Source organism: Phascolarctos cinereus, unplaced genomic scaffold (assembly GCF_003287225.1).
Source record: "Phascolarctos cinereus isolate Bilbo 61053 unplaced genomic scaffold, phaCin_HiC Scaffold_7;HRSCAF=346, whole genome shotgun sequence".
Taxonomy (NCBI): Eukaryota; Metazoa; Chordata; class Mammalia; order Diprotodontia; family Phascolarctidae; genus Phascolarctos; species Phascolarctos cinereus.
Genome location: NW_027556180.1, coordinates 128,720,740 through 128,730,317, shown reverse-complemented (window position 1 = coordinate 128,730,317; position 9,578 = coordinate 128,720,740).

Below are 9,578 nucleotides of genomic sequence, written 5' to 3'. Positions count from 1 at the left end.
CCAGGTTCGCTGTGGCCTTCGCACCCATGCCACTTTGAGCTGGGCTCCCAGCCCAGCTTAATATATCTTTCTGATCAACTATCCAGGTTGTCTGGGGCTGGAAATTTGTTTCACTCTTTTTGTGGGTTCTGCTGCTTCAGAATTTGTTTAGAGCCATTTTTTATGAGGGGTTTGGGGAAGAGCTCAAACAAATCACTGCTTTCACTCTGCCATCTTGGCTTTGCCCCCAAGAAAAAAAAATTTAAAAAGAAATTGGAAAGTTCAAGCGAGGTCAAATAATAAATTATAAATTAATTATTTTATTAAGGTTTGGGATTCATGACTGATGATGAGGTGGTGATACTAGGAGGCATTAATTGACTCCCACTCTAAATTTTATATGAAACAGTATGGACTCTACTCAGTACTGGTTGTATGTAGAGAACAGAGTGCTATGACCTGCCCATGTACAACTTCTGAGTTTTAAATCCTGCTTCTGCTTCTTAGTATATGGGCAAACTTGGATAAGTCACTTAAACTTGAAGAACTTTGAATGCCTCATTTGTTTAAAAAAAAGAGTCATTGAAGTCATCTTTCCAGATGCAAACTTCACAATGCTTAATCCAAAAAATGAGGGATTATACTATGTATGGAAAACCTCCAATTTTGATATAAGGTGCATTCCAAAAATTCATAATGGAGTCAGTTGTTGGAAATGAGTTCTGACTTTCCTATAGATAGGAAAGGAATTTCATTGTTAGATGGCTGCCCATATCCAATGTAATGAAAATGTTACACATTTGTGATGAAAACAATAGTTAGTAAATAAAGACAAAACAAAGTTTAACAAAACTGAGTAAAAATTGACCTTCCCTGCTGAAACCTGAGGCAAAGCAAGTTGAATTAGATGAGGATTAAGAAAATGAAGGGAGTTTTAGATGTTCTTATTAATGTTTCATTTATAATTGAATTCACCTAGAAACACCTAGTTTTATTTTCATTGAAGCACATCTTTTATTAACACCAGCACTTCTTCTTTTTTTTCTTTTCTTCCTTTTTTTTTTTTTGTTTGTTTCAATGGGTAGGTATTTGTCTGCAAACCGGGCAATTATCTGATGTTACTTACAGGTGAATTTTTCAGTAGGGTGCATCTATCAAATCACGGTGTGGTCAACTTTGGACAAATAAATGGGTGGTAATCATAGAGAAAATGTATGTTTCATCAAATCCAATTATGTATTCTTCTTCCCTTGAGAGGCCTCAAAATGTCTTTTTTTTTTCCCTATTCTCATTCTTCTTTCCCATCTTCCAATTCAAGCCAGCAATAAGCTATGTCTAATCAGTAAACAGTTCAAATTGAAAATGTGTGTAGTGGTACGTATTACATATTTAAAATTTAGTTTGGATTGAAATTTGGCCCAAAACAGTGTATTTAAACAACATGAGACTCAAAATAACATTTTTCGCTATCTTTATCAAAAAAAAAGTTAACTTAAAGTACAATAACTTGAGGTATTTAAAACAGAACTCTGACATTTTTTCTTTTAAAGAGAATTTTTGCATTTTTTGAGAAGTCAAAGAAGAACTAACCAACATTGTTATCACACTTTTTAGACAGTGTGAAGTCAGTTTTTGGCTCACATGTACAGGATGGAGGAAGAAAATAGTGGCCCTCATTTCTGTCAGGGGGTATTTTTTCCATCCTTATCACTTTATGGATAAAGAAAGTAAAGCTCAGAGAGATTAGATGACTTGCCCAAAGTTAGAAAATAAGTATTAAAGTTGAGATTTGAACAAAGGTCTTCATACTTCCAAACCAATGTTCTTTCCACTCTGGGGAAGTATATAAATTGATAATTTAATTATTAATCTTGAGAATCTCTATTTTTTTTGCCTATCCTGGCTCAGAAAAGTTGAGGAAAGCAAGTAATGTATGACTGCACAATCCACTTTCCTGAGCAAAAATTTGACTAGATATTGAATGACTTTTCTTCCCTTCCTGCCGTGATTCAGGCCTTCCACATTAACCACTCAGATTCATGTCCAATTCACCAGCCCTTAATAGTTGTCTAAAACTGTTGCCCAGGGGTAGAGCTAAAATGATGGAGTCAAACAGTGACTTGTGTGAGCTGTCCCCCAAACCCCTCCAAAAATCTGTAAAAATGGCTTTAAACAAATTCTAAAGCAGCAGAATCCACAAAAAGACAGAGTGAAACAAATCCAGCCCAAGACAGCCTGGATGGTTGATCAGAAAGGTATGTCACACCAGAAGGAGAGAGGAGCTCAATTTTGTGTGGGCATAGGTAAAACAGGCCTCATTAAACCTGGAACAGGCATCAGAGGGCTGAATTATGGGCAGCTGTGGCAGTTTCCAGACTTCTCAGCCCAAGAATGCCAAAGATGACTTAGAAGGTCACTGGAAAAGTCTATGACTGCAGTGAGAGAGAGATGTGCTGTCCCAGCCCCAGCCCTAGCCCTCGCTACAGCCAAGGGGTGGCAGCTGCCTCCAGAGCTTCTGGTTCACAGATTGAGGGGGGACTCAAGTAGCTGATCAGAGGGGGATTGCAGGGATCTCTTTGCCACTGCTGAGGCAAAAATGTCTTGCTTTGACCATGCTTGGATCTGGGTCACAGTTCTGGGTGGGGTCCTAGGACAAGAAGATGCACTTGCGTGGTGGATCTTGTAGTGAAGAGAAAATCCTCCTCACAGTTCCAAGACAGAAAAGAGTGCTTCTGGTCACTCATAGACCAGAGTACAGACCAGGAAAGGACTAAACACTTTGTTCCCTTATCAAACCACATTCAAAGAACTGAAAATTTATAGGTTCCTAGAAGTGTCTCTGAAAACAGCTACACAAAATCCCTGAAGCTTGGGACAGTACCTTCTCCATACTGGAAACAGACCCCTACCTTAAACAAGAGTTTAAAACTCAAGTAATTGGCTGGGATCATGAACAAACAAAGGAGCAAAAAAAAAAATCAGACCATAGAATCACCATTTTGGTAGCAAAGAATATCAAAACACAACCAGAAGAAGACAATAAAGTCAAAGCTTCTACATGAAAAGCCTCCAAGAAAAATATGAATCAGTCCCAGGCCATGGAAGAGCTCAAAAAAGGGTTTGAGAAACAAGTAAGATAAATAGAGGAAAAACTGGGAAGAGAAATGAGAGTGATGCAAGAAAATCATGAAAAATAAGGCAACAGCTTGCTAAAGAAAATAACAACTTAAAAAATAGCCCAACCCAGAAGAGGTTCAAAAAGCCAATGAGGAGAAGAATGCTCTAAAGAGCAAAATTGGCCAAATGGAAAAGGAAGTGCAAAAGCTTACTGAAGAAAATACTTACTTAAAAATTAGAATAGAGCAATTGGAAGCTAGTGACTTTATGAGAAATAAAGACACTGTAAAACAAATCTGAAAGAATGAAAAAATAGAAAACAGTGGGAAATATCTTATTGGAAAAACAACTGACATGGAAAATCGATCCAGGAGAGAAAATTTAAAAATTATTGGACTATCTGAAAGCCATGATCAAAAAAAAAAAAAGAACTAGATATCATCTTTCAAGAAATTATCAAGGAAAACTGCCCTGATATTTTAGAACCACAGGGCAAAATGGAAATTGAAAGAATCCACGCATCACCTCCTGAAGGAGATCCCCAAAGGAAAAGTCTTAGGAATATTGTAGCCAAATTCCAGAGTTCCTAGGTCAAAAGGAAAATATTACAAACAGCCAGAAAAAAAACAGTTCAAGTATTATGGAAGCACAATCAGGATAGCACAAGTTTTAGCAGCTTCTACATTAAGGGACTGCAGGGCATGGAACATAATATTCTGGAGGGAAAAGGAGATAGGATTACAACCAAGAATGACCTATCCAGCAAAACTGAGTATAAATCTTTGGGGGGGAAATGGACATTCAGTGAAATAGGGGACTTTCAAGCAATATTGATGAAAAGACCAGAGCTGAATAGAAAATTTAACTTTCAAATACAAGACTCAAGTGAAACATGAAGAGGTAAACAGGAAAGAGAAATCATAAGAGACTTAGTGAGGTTGAAATCTTTACATTCTTGCATGGAAAGATGATGTTTGTAATGCATAAGACTTTTGACAGTATTAAGGTAGTTGGAGGGAAAAAAGAAATTATGTGTATGTATGAACCAAGATTCTCATGTACAAAGTGATAGGGTTAAACAAAATGTACTCAGGTTTGGGAATACTTGATCCTGAAGGAATTATAGATAGATGGGCACACTGATACATTTTTGTTGGAGCTGTGAATTAGTCCACTCTGGAAAGCTATATGGGATTATGCAAAGAAAACTTCTAAAATTTTTATATCTGTTGAACCAGACATTCCAATGCTAATTGTACACCCTGAAGGAGGTGAATGCTCTACCCGCCAAAAGGTCCATAAGAATCATAATATTTCTAGAAGGACATCTTGTAGCTAAGTCCTGGAAGCCAAATAAAGGCACATAAATTTGGTTATGGCTAAATGAACTGTGGTATATAAATATAATGGAATATTAGAGTGATGATGAAGATATAGAAACATAAGAACTAATGTAAAGTGACATAATTAGAACCAGGAAAATAATGCACACATGGCCACATGAGTTTGAATTGGAGCAATACAAAAACAGCCAAGAAAAGGCTTTTACAGTGCAAGGGAAATGGGGGAAGGTGAGAGGGAATGAATGAATCTTATTCTTATAGGATTTAGCTTAAGGAGAGAATAACATACATATTCAATTGGTTATGGAAATCTTTTACTCCACAGGAAAATGGTGGGGAGGAAGGAGACAAGAGAGCAGGATGATGAAACAGGGGAGTTCAAATTAGGGGAAGGGGTAATCAGAAGTAAAGACTTCTGAGGAGGGGCAGGGTCAAATGAGAGATTAGAATAAATGGGAGACAGGATAGGATGAAGGGAAATATACTCAGTTTTTCACAACATGACTACTGTGGAAATGTTTTGCATAACTACACATGTATAAACTGTATTGACCTGCTTGCCTTTTCAATGAAGGTGGGTGGGGAGGGAGAAAGAGAGAAAATTTTAAACATAGAGTTTTAAAAACACATGTTAAAAGAATTGTTTTCACATGCAACTGGGAAATAAGAAACAAAGGAATTGGGGTGTAGAAATCTATCCTGCCCTGTAGGAAAATAGAAGGGGAAAGGGATAAAAGAGGGGGGGCATAAAAGGGAGGGCAGATTTGGGAAAGGGTTATTCAGAATTCATGCTAGCTTGGGGTAGGGGGAGGGATGAGATGGCGAGAAAATTTAGAACTCAAAATCTTTTGGAAGTAAATGTTGAAAACTAAAAATAAAGAAATTTAAAATAAAAGAAAATTTAAAAAAATAAAAGCTGAATGTGAGGATAATGGTATATGACCAAATTGTCTAAGAGTTTTCCTCCCACTTTCCTGCAACCTGTGATTTCATCTGTCAAGGGAGTTCCTCATGATAAAACTCCCTTCCCAAAGTAGATTCATAATCTATGGTTCCTTTAATCAAAATGTCATTTCCCTTGACTTTATACATTTTAACTGTTGCCATATCCAAAATTAGTTTCTCTTTTATTTTTGATTTAGCATTCCTCTGTAGCATAGTAAATTGTATTCTATATCCCAAAAAATAAATAAATAAGCAAACAAGCAAACAAATAAATAAATAAGTAAACAAAACTGTTGTCCTCTTTCCCCATATGCAGACCAACGCATAATTTATTTAGGGCAATGTTGCCTTTGAAAGAAGAAGATTAAATCTTTACCTTGTAAAAACTCCTAGTCTAATTATTTGGACATCTATAGGTTGAGGTAGTCTAATTCTAATAATTTTGATTAATACTAGTTACTTCACAACTAGTCATTTCATGTTTACCTTAGTTCTGTCCCTGTTCTGATTAATCTTTCATTCAGACACTTAACTAATTTTCCTGAAGCATAGGTTAGACCATATTCTTCTATGCCCCCTCCCCCACTCAATATACTCCAATGGCTCCATATTGCCACAAGGTTCAAATATAAAATCCCGTATTTATTCTTCAAAGTCCTGCATAGTGTATCTCCTCATACCCCACAACCTTTCTAGTACCTACCTTACCCTTTTACACGTATTCTTTGAACCAGTGACACTGGCTTCCTAGTTGTTTCATGAATAAAACCTACCATTTTTCTACATTCTGCTGCTTCTGCCCTGTGTTAACAAGCAAAATAACTCTGATCCATTCTTCATGTGATAGTCCATTAAATACTTGAAAGCAGTTTTTATATTGTCCTTAAGACTTCTCTTCTCTAGATTAAATATCCTTAGTTCCTTCAATTGATCATTATGCTATGATCTTGAGGCATCTGACCATCCCAGTTGTTTTTCCCTGGATGTTCTTTAAAATGTGATGCCCATAACTGACCATAATACTCCAAATGTGTTCTTGACAGGACAGAGTAGAAAAGCACTATCAATTTTTTGTGTCTAGACTCTATTTTTCAACAAATAACATATTCCTTCCATCTTAGTATTATCTGTTGTTTTGATATGTATGACACCTATTTCCTTAGCCATATTATTGACTTAATATTATTAGGTATATCAGCAACACCAACCAACAGAGCAAAAAGTCTGATGTTATAGGATACTTATAGTATCTCATCACCACAGTGAAGCAAAGAGAGGCGCATTCTCATATTTTTCCTACTGGTTCAGTTTTAAGTCATTGTAATTTTTCAGCATTCAGTTTCACTTGTTTTTCTTTTGTTCCAATTCAGACTCTTATAGTCATGCATGCATTGTTTTCCTGGTCCTAATTATGTCACTTTACATTAGTTCCTATGTTTCTATACCTTCATCATCACTCTAATATTCCATTATGTTTATGTACCATGGTTCATCTAGCTATAACTAAATTTCTGTGCCTTTATTTGGTACCAAGACTTTGCTACAAGATGTCTTTGTAGAAATATTATGGTATTTATGGACCTTTTGGCAGGTAAAGCATTCACCTCCATCAGGGTGTACAATTCATGTTGGAATGTTTGGGTCAACAGATATAAAAACTTTAATAGTTTTCTTTGCATAATTCCAAATAGCTTTCCAAAGTGGACTAATTCACAGCTCCAACAAAAATATATCAGTGTGCACATCTATATACAATACCTTCAGCATCAAGTATTCCGAACCTTGAGTCTATTTTGTTTAACCCTATCACTTTGTACATGAGAATCTTGGCTCAGAAAGAGTAAGTGACTTCTGTGGCTGAGCGTCTGATATTTCTCAAAGGATTAAGGAGTGTAGGAAAAATAAGGAGGATATTAGGAAAAGATGGCCACAGTGTCACATTACATATTTTTTGTATTGGATATATACACAGCCTTTTTCATGACATATTCAGGAAGGGGAACTAGGTTCAACAGGCTTTATAATTATAGTGAATTTTCTCTGTACAAATGGGTTGGATGATTTTTTAAGTGAATACCCTCTTCATCAAAAACCAGTGAAACTTATATAAATCAACTTTCTAGTTTTGAACATAATTCACAATACCTCACAATACTAGCAAATGCTACTAATTATTGGTTTCTTCATACTTAAATGTTATTTAATATTGAATACATTGCTGTGGTGTCAGAAGAAAAATTAGTTTCCATTATTTTCTTTCATAACAATCTACTCAGTGGGATGACACTGGTAATTTTATACTGTCAGGTAGAGAAATGCTTTTTGAACTGGATTCCCATTGGTGAAGAAAAGAAGAAATACGTGAATTGAAGGTTTGGCCAGAGTGGTAACAAAATGAATTGTTTATCATATTTGCAGCTGATATCAAGTTGAGGAAGATATCTAATACGTTAAATAGCAACATCACTTTTAAAGCAGTTTTCAACAACTTAGAGCAATGGATCAAATCAAAGACGATCATGTTTGATGAACATATATGTAAACTGCTGAGGTCTTGCTCTAAAAATAATCAGTTGCACAAATACAGAATGTAGAGAGAAAGAATGGCTAGACAACAGTTCATGTGAAAAAGACACACACACATATACTCTATTTTTCTGTGCACTCAATGATCAACACAATTATATGGATGCCAAATGAATGTAATGTCAAAATATATTTTTAGAATCATAACATAAAGAAAGTAGGAGGTGGTAATCCTATTGTAGTCTAGCACACTTAGGGAAATTTTTTGGTATAGTATTCAGTTTTTAATCACCTTTCAGAAAGGTAATTGGCCAGGAGGAGTATGTTTATAGACGGCAACCAGTCTTGTAATGAGATTGAAAATAATCTCATATTGGTTCATCAAATGATTGAAGTTATGTAGCTTAGACAAGTAGCAGTAGGATAAAAGTCTTTCAGTATTTGAGAAGCTTTAAATGCATAAGGGAATAAGCTTTTCTTGCTAATGCCCAGTTAGCATAACTAGTTCCCAGTTAGCATAACTAGTGAGAAACATAAAGAAATAAATTTCAATTCTACACAAGGAAAACATTTCCTTAAGATTAAAACCATCCAAAAGCTGAATTGGATGCCTTAATAACCTGCAAAGGTCAATGACAGTGTCCCAGAATTTGAGGGAGAGTATGTTTATTCCAAAATGATTAGATAAATCTATTTTTTTGAGATGAATTGAGGACATTAATTGGGGAAGTAGGAGAAGACAGAAAAATAAAGTTTTATTATGTGGCTTTCTGTATGGATTCAGAAAAGCCATGCATTCACATAAATAACAAAGAGATTGCACACATCTGACAGGTTATATAATTACTGGCTTTAAAAATCTTTAGCATCATGGTACCCTTAACAAAATGGATGCCAATAGACCAAACATTTCTGATGTGAGACAATTGCATTAAAATTAATTTGTTTGATTCAAAAATCAAACATCAGTATAATGCTTGTCTGGTCCAACAATATTTACAAAATGTCCTTACTGGTATGAAAAGCAGGTGTTAGCAATTATTCACTCATCATAATAATCAAATATAATATAAAGAGAAATTAGCATAATCAATGGAAACAAATGTAAAATTGCCATATAATCACTAATCAAGCATCCTCCTCCTAGACTTGGTAATCAAAACCAGATGCATAATTCATTTGGATAATTAGCAAACACAATTCAAGCCTGTAGAAACCCTGCATTTCTGTCTAAAGGCTTCATAGGAATGAGTCTCAAAAGAAGCAGGGAAAAGGGCATTGTGACTGTCCATATTAGCTCTTGTTGAGAGAACAGCAGCAGGTGGGAAAACAGCTGATCACAAATGAAGAAAACACTGTGACATTTTGAAAATGACAAAAAAAACCCATCAATAATTAAATTCACTGTAGGTAGAGTACACCCATGCCAGAATAACAGCAGGTTTTGCCAATCCAAGAAAAATTGAGGTTTGTGGTACAGCACACTATAATACATTCAGGAATATAGGAAAGTTGATTGAATAATGGGAAAGATGCAAGTTTTCCAAATCCTCCCAGCATCTCTTTATAAGCATAATAGCTGTCAACCCAATGAGAAAATTCTCAACGTTCATGCAGATACATTGATAAATGATTTTTTATCTGTAGTCTCTCTGCTTCCTCCCACTT